Below are 11,614 nucleotides of genomic sequence, written 5' to 3' on the forward strand. Positions count from 1 at the left end.
TTTGCTTAGGAGCCCCAGTTTCAGCACTGAAAGTTCTGTGTCCCAGCAAAGTTTTCAGTACCAGGTAAACCAGCATGGTTCGTTACTCTACTGGAAGGCTTTCTGAGATCCTTTCTAATTCTGATACTTCTGGGTCTAAGGCTCAGAAATGCTGCCTATGTCCTTTTGAGGGTGTGGACAGACAGGGAGGGTGGAGACTCTATGCAAAGAACTTGAAAGACTTCCTGCCACCTGACCTGTGATTCACAGGGGATGCTGCAGGGCCTCATTCCTAACATCTCAGGGAAAAGAGATCAGCTGAGAATGGTACACTCAGGAAAAAGACATTCTTGGGTTTCCCAGTGGGAAAGAAATTCAAAAACAATTGACTAATAGAGGAATTTGTAGCAAATGTTGAGGCTGCCAGCATTCTTGCAAGTAAGCCAATGACCTTTTAAGCTATATCCACAACTGACCAGCTCCTTGGCCATCATCCCAATGAAGGCTCCTTTCCCAGTTCAGACTGTATGCAAAACCAGCTTGGCAGCGAGTCTTTCAGTATCCTCAGATACACATTTATTCCAGCATAAGATCACATGAAATCAACTTCCTAGTAAGAGCTTTTTTAAAAATTAAAACAAACAAAACAGAGCAAGTGACTGCCACTGCTGACCTTGACAGTCCGTTGTCTTAGTTTCATGACTTTCAAGAAAAGGATCCTTGGATGACTTGAATTAGGAGGGAAGATGGCTGAACTCAGTCTTGAGTGGATTTGCCACACTGCAAGGGCCTACAGAGGCTGCCAGCTGACCCTGAGCTGCCTCTGGAAAAGAGACACAGCTTGCTGCAGATTTATATTTAATTTAAAGCAAACTTCATGATCACCTTGTACATTTTCTTTGTGCCTGATTTAATTTTGGCTTTTTGCTTATGATCAACTCCTATTTTGATCTCACCTCATAGAATAAATTTGGCCCAATTTCCTTCTCAGTTGTTCCTTCTTAAATGGCTGGATCCAAAACACAGCCACCACTAATTATTGAGTGGTGATAGAATGTTCATGGAGAAAGTCAAAAGAGCTAAACTGACACAAACTATTTAAGGAACCACGTAACAAATCAAGAAAATTCTCTAGCCCAGTAAATTAGGACAGCAGTTATGTAAAGTCTCTTCACCTACCCTTAACCAATCAAAAAATACAGTAAAGATCAAGTTAAACTGTTTCAAATATACAGTAAAATCAGATTAAACTGATTTAAGAAGTATGCGCCAAATGGTAATACTTCCCCCTTCTCCCTTTCTGTGAGCTCTACTTTAGTAGAATCTAAGGCTATTAACAAAGGAAATTTTTAGCCACAAATTCCTTAACAAGAGTTAATTATCCAGAGATTAATTATGACTCAAACGAAGCCTCCTGTTTACATAAGATGTAAGTAAAGGGATCTAGTAGCATGAATATCTAGAGAAGATATTTTTGGTGATGCATGGTCAACAGGGTGAGACTGGCCACGTAAGAAGGCTCTAGGCATGTGACTTTAAATTCTTTCAGTTGCGAAGTATTATGTTACCTAATAGACTGTGAAGAAATTAAAAGATATGTGCTGGTTTGCTTTGTACATCCTGGTAGATGGCCCAAGTTCTCATGATTGGCAAGATTGGGCCACCAGCCCTGGCCACTGGCCTTTGAGTTTGTTAACTCCTCATCTGTGGAGCTGGGGGGATGGGGGGGCTTTAATTTCTTTAGGTCTTACCTGGGAAAGCATTTCTGAACAAAAAATCAGATGACACCAAAAGAAGTCCAATCAAAGACTGATTCAGCCCTAAGTGTATATCCTAATTATCAAATGCAGGATCAGGTTTGTGGTGCTATCCAGCCAGATGTCAGAGCTGTCCTGCTCAGGAAACATCTCCTGGCTCTTCCCCTCGGCTACGGTGGCTTGTGCAAGATGGGCCAAGATTAAGGCTCGAGAACTTCACGCCAAGGAGGAGCTGCTTACATGGCTGGAAGACCTGAAGGTGGAGCTGTCCCAGCTGTGAGACACCAAAATAGCAGGCTCTCCAAGATCCGAGTTGGACGCAAAGATACGGTCCGTGTATTCATTGTCATTAGCCAGACTCAGGGGCACCGGGTGGCTCGGTTGAGTAGCGGACTCTTGATTTCCCCTCAGGTCACTATCTCAGCGTGGTAGGATAAGGCCGAGTCAGGCTCCCCACTAGGCTCAGAGCCTGCTCGAGATCGGCTCATTCTCCCTCTGCCCCTTCTCCGCGCATGCGTGCACATGCACACGCCTTCTCTCTCGCTTGCGCGCGTCCAGGCGCGCGCGCTCTCTCTCTAAAAGAAAAAGAAGAGAACCTCAGGAAATTCCACAAGAGTAGGAACTACACGCCCGTGGATCTGGGGCTCCAGAAGACATGTGCCCCCTGTCCACGACTGAACAAACTCAGAGAGAGCCTGAAGCCCAAGAAGCAGCCGAGGAAGGATCGGTGGTACCCACGGCGGAAGTAGCTGGTCAAGGCTTGAGCATCGGCATCGCTAAAACAAACTGGAAAAAAAATCCTCCGGGCGCTCACTGTGTGCTGGGCACATTCAGCTCAGAAGGTACACAAACGCTTCCCCAGGTTTTTTCCCTGTAAGATGAGGAGGAAAGCTTTGTCAGGATTTTGTTTTGGGGTTTTTAATAGTAAAGTTATGTATTTTATTTTATTTTTTTATTTTTTTGAGAGAGAGCAAGAGAGAGCATGAGCATGGGGGAGAGGCAGAGGGAGAGGGAGAAGCAGACTCCTCACTGAGCAGGGAGCCCGATGCGGGGCTCGATCCCAGGACCCCGGGATCATGACCTGAGCCGAAGGCAGACGTTTAACGACTGAGCCACCCAGGCGCCCCTAAAGTTATGTACTTTAAACAGATCTCTGAAATTTGGTCATCAGGGGTTCTGTTTGAGGGGGCCCCTGGCCAGCTCACTCGGTAGAGCACACCACTCTTGATCTCAGGGTCCTGAGTTCAAAGCCATCTCCTGTGTAAAGCTTGCTTTAAAAAGAAAAAAAAAAAAAAAGAGTTACTTGTAAGGGGTTCTGTTTGCCACCTTCCTCCTCTGAAAGTAGGAGTTTTTGTTTCCTTAAGTCCTTCATCCTGAGGTTAATTTGCACTCACTGCTTTGATCCCTCTGCAAATCTAATGCAAAACTAAGACACCATTCTGTAAGGAGGAGAAAAGGCTAGATTTGTGGCCACAGTAAGTTCTCCTACCCAGAATGTAGAATCACCTTGCGTTCTGTGCAAAGCTATTCTCATGTGGACATGAAAGGATGACGGGTGTGGGGGTAGGGTGGAGATCTGTCCTGACCAGGAAAATGGTATTTGCACTGTGTCCTGGGCCCAAATATTCTGGGCCACAGCAAGTGGCATTCATGATGCAACCAAAAACCTTAGAGCACCAGGCTCTGGTACCAAAGAATATAAAATGCAATGGAGTGGATCTCCATTTTGCCTTCCAAGTGGGGACACATTCTTCAATGTGTTCCCAAATTTTCCAGGAAAAGTTGGGAGTTTTGTTTGTGTCTTTTTTTTCAGATCATTGATTTAGTCTGTTTGGTCTGAAACTCTTGCTGTAAATCCTATTTGCTCTGGCCGACTAAAACATCTCTGGTTGCCTTTGGAAGTTGCAGTATATGCAGGTCCATATAAAGGTGAAGTTTAGCAGTTAAGCAGAAATAATTGTTTAGGGGCACCTGGGTGGCTCAGTTGGTTAAGCGTCTGCCTTCAGCTCAGGTCATGATCCCAGGATTCTGGGATCGAGCCCCGCAGCGGGCTCCCTGCTCAGCGGGGAGTCTGCTTCTCCCTCTCCCACTCCCCCTGCTTGTGTTCCCTCTCTCCATGTGTCTCTCTCTGTCAAATAAATAAATAAAATCTTTAAAAAAAAAAAAGAATTGTTTAGAGAATTCTACAGATCATTGTGTCCTTTCCATTTCTAGGGACAAGCATAAATGAAATAAGACTTTTAAAAGATATTGTTGTTCTTCTTTAGTACTATGGCTAAGAAGGGATTTTTCCTTCTCAAGTAACTGAGCTCTTTAAGTATTCCCTGAAAATAGCCCTATATGGAGAATGAGAAAAGACTGGGTCCTCCTCGGGGTGCCTGGATGGCTCAGTCGTTAAGCGTCTGCCTTCGGCTCTGGTCATGATCCCGGGGTCCTGGGATTGAGCCCCACATTGGGCTCCCTGCTCCGCGGGAAGCCTGCTTCTCCCTCTCCCACGCCCCCCTGCTTGTGTTCCCTGTCTTGCTGTGTCTCTCTGTCAAATAAATAAATAAAATCTTAAAAAAAAAAAAAAAAAGACTGGGTCATCCTCCAGCAGTTCCTTCTGGTCCTAAGATGCAGACTGTCTGAATTTTTATTATAAAGAATTAAGTTTAGTAGTTTATCTTGGCTTTCCAGCCCCAGCCCCTGGTGATGTTGATGTCCACAAAGAACTGGATTGCCATTTATAAACTCTTTTTCTCTTATTTTTTTAACCAATCACCAAAACTCCTTTATTTGTTTCAAAAGACTTGCAGATAGTATAAAAGATAAGGACCTAGAGAACAAACATCCTTCTTGTGAAACTTGTTTTCTGTGTCTTTTTAAAAAAAATTTTGCATTTTATTTATTTATTTATTTATTTTGGGGGGGAATACTCCCCTTGTGTTTTTCTTAATTTTTATTGTTATGTTATTCACTATTTTTGCATTTTAAATTGAAGTATAATTAGCATACACTGTGATATTAGTTTCAGGTGTATAATCAATGATTCAACAATTCTATATATTTCTCAGTGCTCATCAGGAGACATGTACTCTTGGGTGGCTGGCTGGCTCAGTCAGTGGAGCATGGGACTCTTGGACTTAGGGTTGTAAATTCAAGCCCCACGTTGGGTGTGGAGATTACTTAAAAATAAAATCTTGGGGCACCTGGGTGTCTCAGTTGGTTAAGAATCCGACTCTTGATCTCAGTTCAGGTCTTGACCTCAGGGTCGTGAGTTCATACCGGGTGTGAAGCCTATTTAAAAAAATAAATAAACCTTGAAGGGGCACCTCGCTGGCTCAGTTGGAAGAGCCTGTGGCACCTGATCGTGGAGTCATGAGTACGAGCCCCACAGTGAGTATAGAGATTATTTAAATAAGTAAACTTAAAAAAAAATTTTTTTTTAATCTTTAAAAAAAAAAAAAGGACATGTGTACTCTCAAAAACCTCACCTATTTCACCCATCCCCCACCCACCTCTCCTCTGGCAACCACCACAAACAATATTTGTTCTCTATATTTAAGAGTCTGGGTTTTTGTGGGGTTTTTTTTGGTCTTTTTCTTTGTTTTGTTTCTTAAATCCTACATATGAGGGAAATCATATGGTGTTCCTTTCTCTGACTGACTTATTTTGCTTAGCATTATACTCTATAGCGCCATTCATATCACTACAAATGGCAAGATCTCATTCTTTTTTATGACTAATATTTGAGTGTGTGTATGTGTGTACCACTTCTTTATCCATTCATCTATCAGTGGTTACTTGGGTTGCTTCCATATTTTGGTTATTATAAATAATCCTGCAATAAGCATTGGGGTGCATATATCTTTTTGAATTAGTGTTTTTGTTTTCTTTGGGTAAATACCCAATAGTAGGATTACTGTATCATATGGTACTTCTATTTTGAATTGTTTGAGGAACCTCCATACTGTTTTCCACAGTGGCTGCACCAATTTACATTCCCATGAACAGTGTACAAGTGTTCCTTTTTTTCCATACCTCACCAACACTTGTTATTTCTTGTCTTTTTTATTTTAACCATTCTGACAGGTGTGAGGTGCTGTCTCATTGTGGTTCTCGTTTGCTTTTCCCTCATGATAAGTGATGAGCATCTTCATGTTTCTCATGGCCATCTGTGTGTCTTCTTTCGAAAAATGTCTATTCATATCCTCTGCTCATTTTTTAATTAGAGAGCATGCCAGTGAGCAGGGGGAAGGGTAGAGGGAGAGGAAGAGAGAGAGAATCTTGAGCAGATTCCCACACTGAGTGCAGAGCCTGACACACGGAGCTCTATTTCATGACCCTGAGCTCATGACCTGAGCTGAGGTCAAGAGTCAGATGCTTAACTGACTGAGCCATCCAGGCTCCCTTGCCCATTTTTAATTGGATTATTTGGTTTTTGGTGCTGAGTTGTATAAATGTTTATATATGTTGGATATACTGTACTGAGTATATCATTTGCAAATATCTTCTCCCATTCAATAGGTTGCCTTGTTTTTGTTGATCATTTCCTTTACTGTGCAGAAGCTTTTTATTTTGGTATAGTTCCAGTAGTTTAATTTTGTTTTTGTTACCCTTACCTCAGGAGACCTACCTACAACAATGTTTCCATGGTGGCTATCAAAGAAATTACTTCCTATGTTCTAAGATTTTTATGGTTTCAGGTCTCACACTTGGGTCTTTAATCCATTTTGAGTTTATTTTTGTATATGGTGTAAGAAAATGGTCCAGTTTCATTCTTTTGCATGCCACTGTCCAGTGTTCCCAGCACCATTTGTTGAAGAAACTATCTTTTCCCCATTGCATAGTCTTGCCTCCTTTATCATAGATTAATTGACCGTATAAGTGTGTGTTTATTTCTGGGCTGTCTGTTCTGTTCCATTGATCTATGTGTCTGTTTTTGTGCCAGTACTATACTGTTTTGATTTATAAACTCCTTTTTAAGGAGGGAGTGATGGTGGCCAAGAAGGATATCAACATGCCAAAGCACCCCAAGCTGTCAGACAAGAACATGCCCCCTTCGTGTCATGAAGGTCATGTAGTTTCTCAAGTCATGAGGCTACTGAAGGAACAGTTTGCCTGACATCTTTTCTCCTGATACATTACCAACAAAAGTAGCCAGTATTTCCATGATTACCACCATCTGCCCCCTGGGATCATGCCTGCCACCTGGTCTTCCAGCCATCCTGACCAACTGGTAGGCCTGCTGAAAGGTCTGGAGGGCAAGTGGCCTGCAAGACTCAACTGCGGGAAGCTATAGAGACAGCTATAGACAAATTGCTGGGTCACATTGCTGGTTTAGCAACCAAATTCCCCTTTAGAGGCAATATGGGTTGTGAACTTGGACAGCCAGCCTAGGTTGGAGGGGATTATGTTGAATACATCTATAGCCAGAAAAAAATTTCTTTGGAAGTTTATCTTGACCTAAAGTACTTAGGTTCATTTATCTATTTGTTCAAACCTTTGTAATTATACAGCTTGAAAAACATAAATTTTGTTTTTTTACTTTCATTTATTTATACCATAAAGTAATTATAGTTCCTTCTAGAGCTAATATTCTATGTCTTCTGTAACAGCTCATTCTAGTGCAGTGTCCTGTTTACACATTGCACTCTCTTCATTTTTGTAGATTATTTATTGGTAGATCTCATTTGCAAGTTAGATGGGGAGAAATGTTTGACTTGCTTGTAAGGCAGGGGTCATGGCTTAGTGACCAATGATGCCATATATCTAATTGGCGCTCAATAAATTTTTTGATGATTATAATGGCCAGTCCTTTCTGCATTCTCTGTACTTGTCATGCATTTTTGTATTTATTGGACACAAGCTTAATACTATGACTCCTACTGTTGGGTATAATAATTCTACTCGGGAATGTATCATAAGGACATATTAAAAACAACTGAGAAAAACATACACAATGATTTATTTGAAGAATTATTTATGATAACCTGAACATTTTGGAACAAACTCAAATATCCAATAGGATTATGGGTAAGGAAATTATGGTATAAATACTATAGAATAATTACATAAACTTTAAAATTTATTTACCTAGTATTTAAAATGATGTATTTGTGCATGTTGAGCTAGATAAACAAATACAAAAATGTATAGAGCTCGGGGCGCCTGGGTGGCTCAGTCATCAAGCGTCTGCCTTCAGCTCAGGTCATGATCCCAGGATCCTGGGATCGAGCCCCGCGTCAGGCTCCCTGTTTGGCAGGAAGCCTGCTTCTTCCACTCCCGCTCCCCCTGCTTGTGTTCCCTCTCTCGCTGTGTCTCCCTGTCAAATAAATGAGTAAAATCTTAAAAAAAATGTATAGAGCTTGATCTTAATTATATAAAAAATGCAAAGCAAAAATCTGGAAAGAAATAGAATATAATATTAGTAGGATTTCTTCTAGGTGGTAGAAAGCAAGGTGTATCTTAAGTTGAAAAGAAAAATGAGAATTCATTGAAAGCTTTCATGGGTTTAACAAGTCAATGGGGACAGAACACTAAACTTAGAAAATGTGCAGGAATCAAGGCAGCTCTGGAAGACCAAGAAGTAGGAAGCTATAGGGAACCTGGCTGGCTCAGTCAGTAAAGCATGCAGTTCTTGATCTCAGGGCTGTAAGTGTGAGTCCCACATTAGGTGTAGAGATTACTTAAAAAAAAAAAAAAGGTAGGAAGCTGCAGGGCACTGCCCCCATTGAATTCTACCACAGCTAGCTCAATGGAAACATCCAGGCCATCTGTCTAGAGTAGAGTCTCAGCAGGAGCATCTCTTTGCCAGGCCAAGATCAGATACCTCACTGGCTGCTGAAATGCTACAGTTCAAGAAGAGGGAAGATGTCTCCACCTAAGCTTCCATTGTAGAAAGCAGAGCATTGCATCTCACCTACATGGTATACAATAAAGGATTTCTCCCACATAGGAAGAAGAGTTGCAAATTGGATAACCAAAAAAAATGACAGAAGTCTACAAGAGTTTTTTCCTTTTTCATGTTTTCAGCACTTTATAAATCATCTTCAGGAAAATTTTATTATGTGTGGAACCTGCTAAAATAAACTATATCTTTTTTCTTCCTCATAGCATGAAGGCTAGCAGAACAATGCCATTCCAAAATATGACTGTAGGAGTTCAGGACATGCCAACCCAAAATATACCACTTTGGTGTATTAGTTATTTTGAGCTGTAGGCTCTTGAAAAACAGCAAATGCAGGGAACTCGCCTTATCTGCTTAAGACAGAGCCTCCAAAAAGAGCTCAGTTGATATAAATCGCCCCCCCCCCCCGAGAGTTTCATCAACCAAGGAAGACTGACTTTTATCAAAGGAGAGGAGACTAGAAGTCAAAACCATACCCAAAAAGACTGTGTCACAAACTATCATATCATATATAATCTATTCTTCTAAGTGCCCATTTATCTTTCCTACATATCATTTATTCTCCCCTAAGAGGCCTACATTCCCCGCCTCCTCTTTCCCTATTAAACTGGTATTTATTCCTGAATTCTAAGACACATCAGGGAATTACTCATTTTTCCCTGGGTATCTCCCATGTCCACATGCGGTATACATGTTAATAACTCCTCTTTGTTCTTCTCTTGTGGTGTTAATTTGTGTTTTTATTATAGGGATCTCAGCTAAGAACTCAGAAGGACAGAGGGAAAACTATTTTTCTTCCCCTGCAAGCACTATGTTAAATTAGAAGGATTTGTTTCCAATCTTTAAGAGATGTACCCAAAGTTGGTATAAAATCTTTATCAAATTAAGCTTCCTTCTACTCCACGTATGCTGAGTTCTTGCTTTAAAAAAATAATCATAAATAGGCACCTAAGATTTATCTAATTTTTTTTCTCAATCAATTGAGATAATGATTTTTCTCTTTTAGCTCCTTAATGTGCTAGATTTTCTATTTTTGAACCTGTTTGGCTTTTCTAGAATAAACTACTTGATTTTGATGTATGACTTTTTTTTTAATACCTTGTTAATTGTTTAGCTAGCCCTTGATTTAGGATTTTGTGTGTGTGTGTGTGTATTCACATTCATAAGTATTTAGGGCCAATAATTTTCATGTATTGTCCTTATCTTGTTTTTAATCAAGATTTTAGCCTTCTTATTTGTTTGTTTATTATTTTAAGTAGGCTCCACACCCAACATAGGACTTGAACTCACAACCCTGAGATCAAGATTTACATGTCTACAGACTGAGCCAGCTAGCCACCCCAATATTTTAGGCTTCTTAAAAGTCCTCATCACCAGAAAAAAAAAATTGTAACTATGTATGGTGACAAATGTTAAGTAGACTTACTGTGGTGATCGTTTCACAATATTCACAAATATCAATTATGATATTGTACACCTGAAACTAATATAATGTTATATGCCAGTTAATTCTCAATTCTAAAAAAGTAAATAAATGAATGAACACATTTTTAAAAAGATCTCAGCCTTCAAAAATGAGCTTGACCTTTTCTGAACTTTTTTACTTTCTAGAACAATTTGCATAAAATAGATGCCAAGAATGCCTTGAAGAACTCAGTAAAATTAGCTATGCCTAGCATTTTTTTGGAGGGCAAATATTTGATAATCATCTGAATTTCTTTAGTACTTGGCTTTAATTTATTTTTTAGAAAACCTGCAACAAAAAGTTGTGATTTAAAATTTTGAAAACCAGTTGTCAGACATTTTATTTTTTTTTTAAAGATTTTATTTATTTGACAGAGAGAGAGAGAGCACAAGCAGGGGGAGCTGCAGGCAGAGGGAGAAGCAGGCTCCCCACGGAGCAGGGAGCCCAATGCGGGGCTCTATCCCAGCACCCTGGGATCATGACCCGAGCCAAAGGCAGACGGACACTTAACCAACTGAGCCACCCAGGTGCCCCATGATAGACATTTATTTTTTTTTTTAAGATTTTATTTATTTATTTGACAGGGAGAGACACAGCGAGAGAGGGAATACAAGCAGGGGGAGTGGGAGAAGGAGAAGCAGGCTTCCTGGGGAGCAGGGAGCCCAATGCAGGGCTCGATCATGACCTGAGCCGAAGGCAGACGCTTAACAACTGAGCCATACAGGCGCCCCGATAGACATTTTAAAGTAAAGTAAGGATTTATTTAAAAAAACAAACAAACAATAAACACAAACAAAAAACAGTGTTGTATAAAACCCAAGCGTTTCTGGGTTCATCAAATGCTGTTTCTCAGTGCCAGAAACAAATACTGTGGTACGTATGGAGATGAGAGTAAACACACTACACTTTGTGCACCCAGGCATCTAGAATGCTGAAGCCGACTTGTGTTTACTTGTCTTTTCCTTCTGAGAATATGGGACATCATCAGAGCCCTGTGAAATATAACCGGTGAGGCTATGCTGGTATTTCTGGTGAAATATGACAGAGCTGTTTCCAAGAAACAGGTTTCTTTCCCTCAACATAGGAGAGAACTCTTTGCTTCCTTACTCAAGAAGTCCGAAGGAACTGCTAGTTGATAGGAAGTATATCAAGTTACTGGAAAAATGCCTTGCCTTTGGCATTCCAGTTGCTGGCTGAAAAAAGACACTGGAGACTTCATAAGCTGGAAACTTTTATAATCAATCTCAGAAGTCTGGTATGCCCTGCCAAGATCACTATTTTGAGCCTGTTCCTGGTGCTGCACACCATCTTTGCCTCCCACAAGGGAACTGAAACCCTCTGCTTTTCCTCCATAGCCAAGAGGGGTTTTTACCTACCATCACTCCCTCCCCGCCATCCCACCCAGTTCTCTTCCCCTTCTTCCATTTAGTAGTTGTGCTTCTTAGCTGGTCTTTCATTCAGTCAAGGGTAGTATGTAAGGTGGAGTGGCCTCTTGCCAAGATCCAAATTTCTGGGGAAGATACG

General features: G+C 40.8%; 1 pseudogene; it reads left to right on the forward strand.

The window, feature by feature from the left end:
* Positions 1–566: 566 nt before the first annotated feature.
* LOC118357067 lies at positions 567–2,500 on the forward strand (annotated as a pseudogene).
* Positions 2,501–11,614: the final 9,114 nt, after the last annotated feature.

The sequence above is a fragment of the Zalophus californianus genome, chromosome 6, assembly GCF_009762305.2.
Source record: "Zalophus californianus isolate mZalCal1 chromosome 6, mZalCal1.pri.v2, whole genome shotgun sequence".
Taxonomy (NCBI): Eukaryota; Metazoa; Chordata; class Mammalia; order Carnivora; family Otariidae; genus Zalophus; species Zalophus californianus.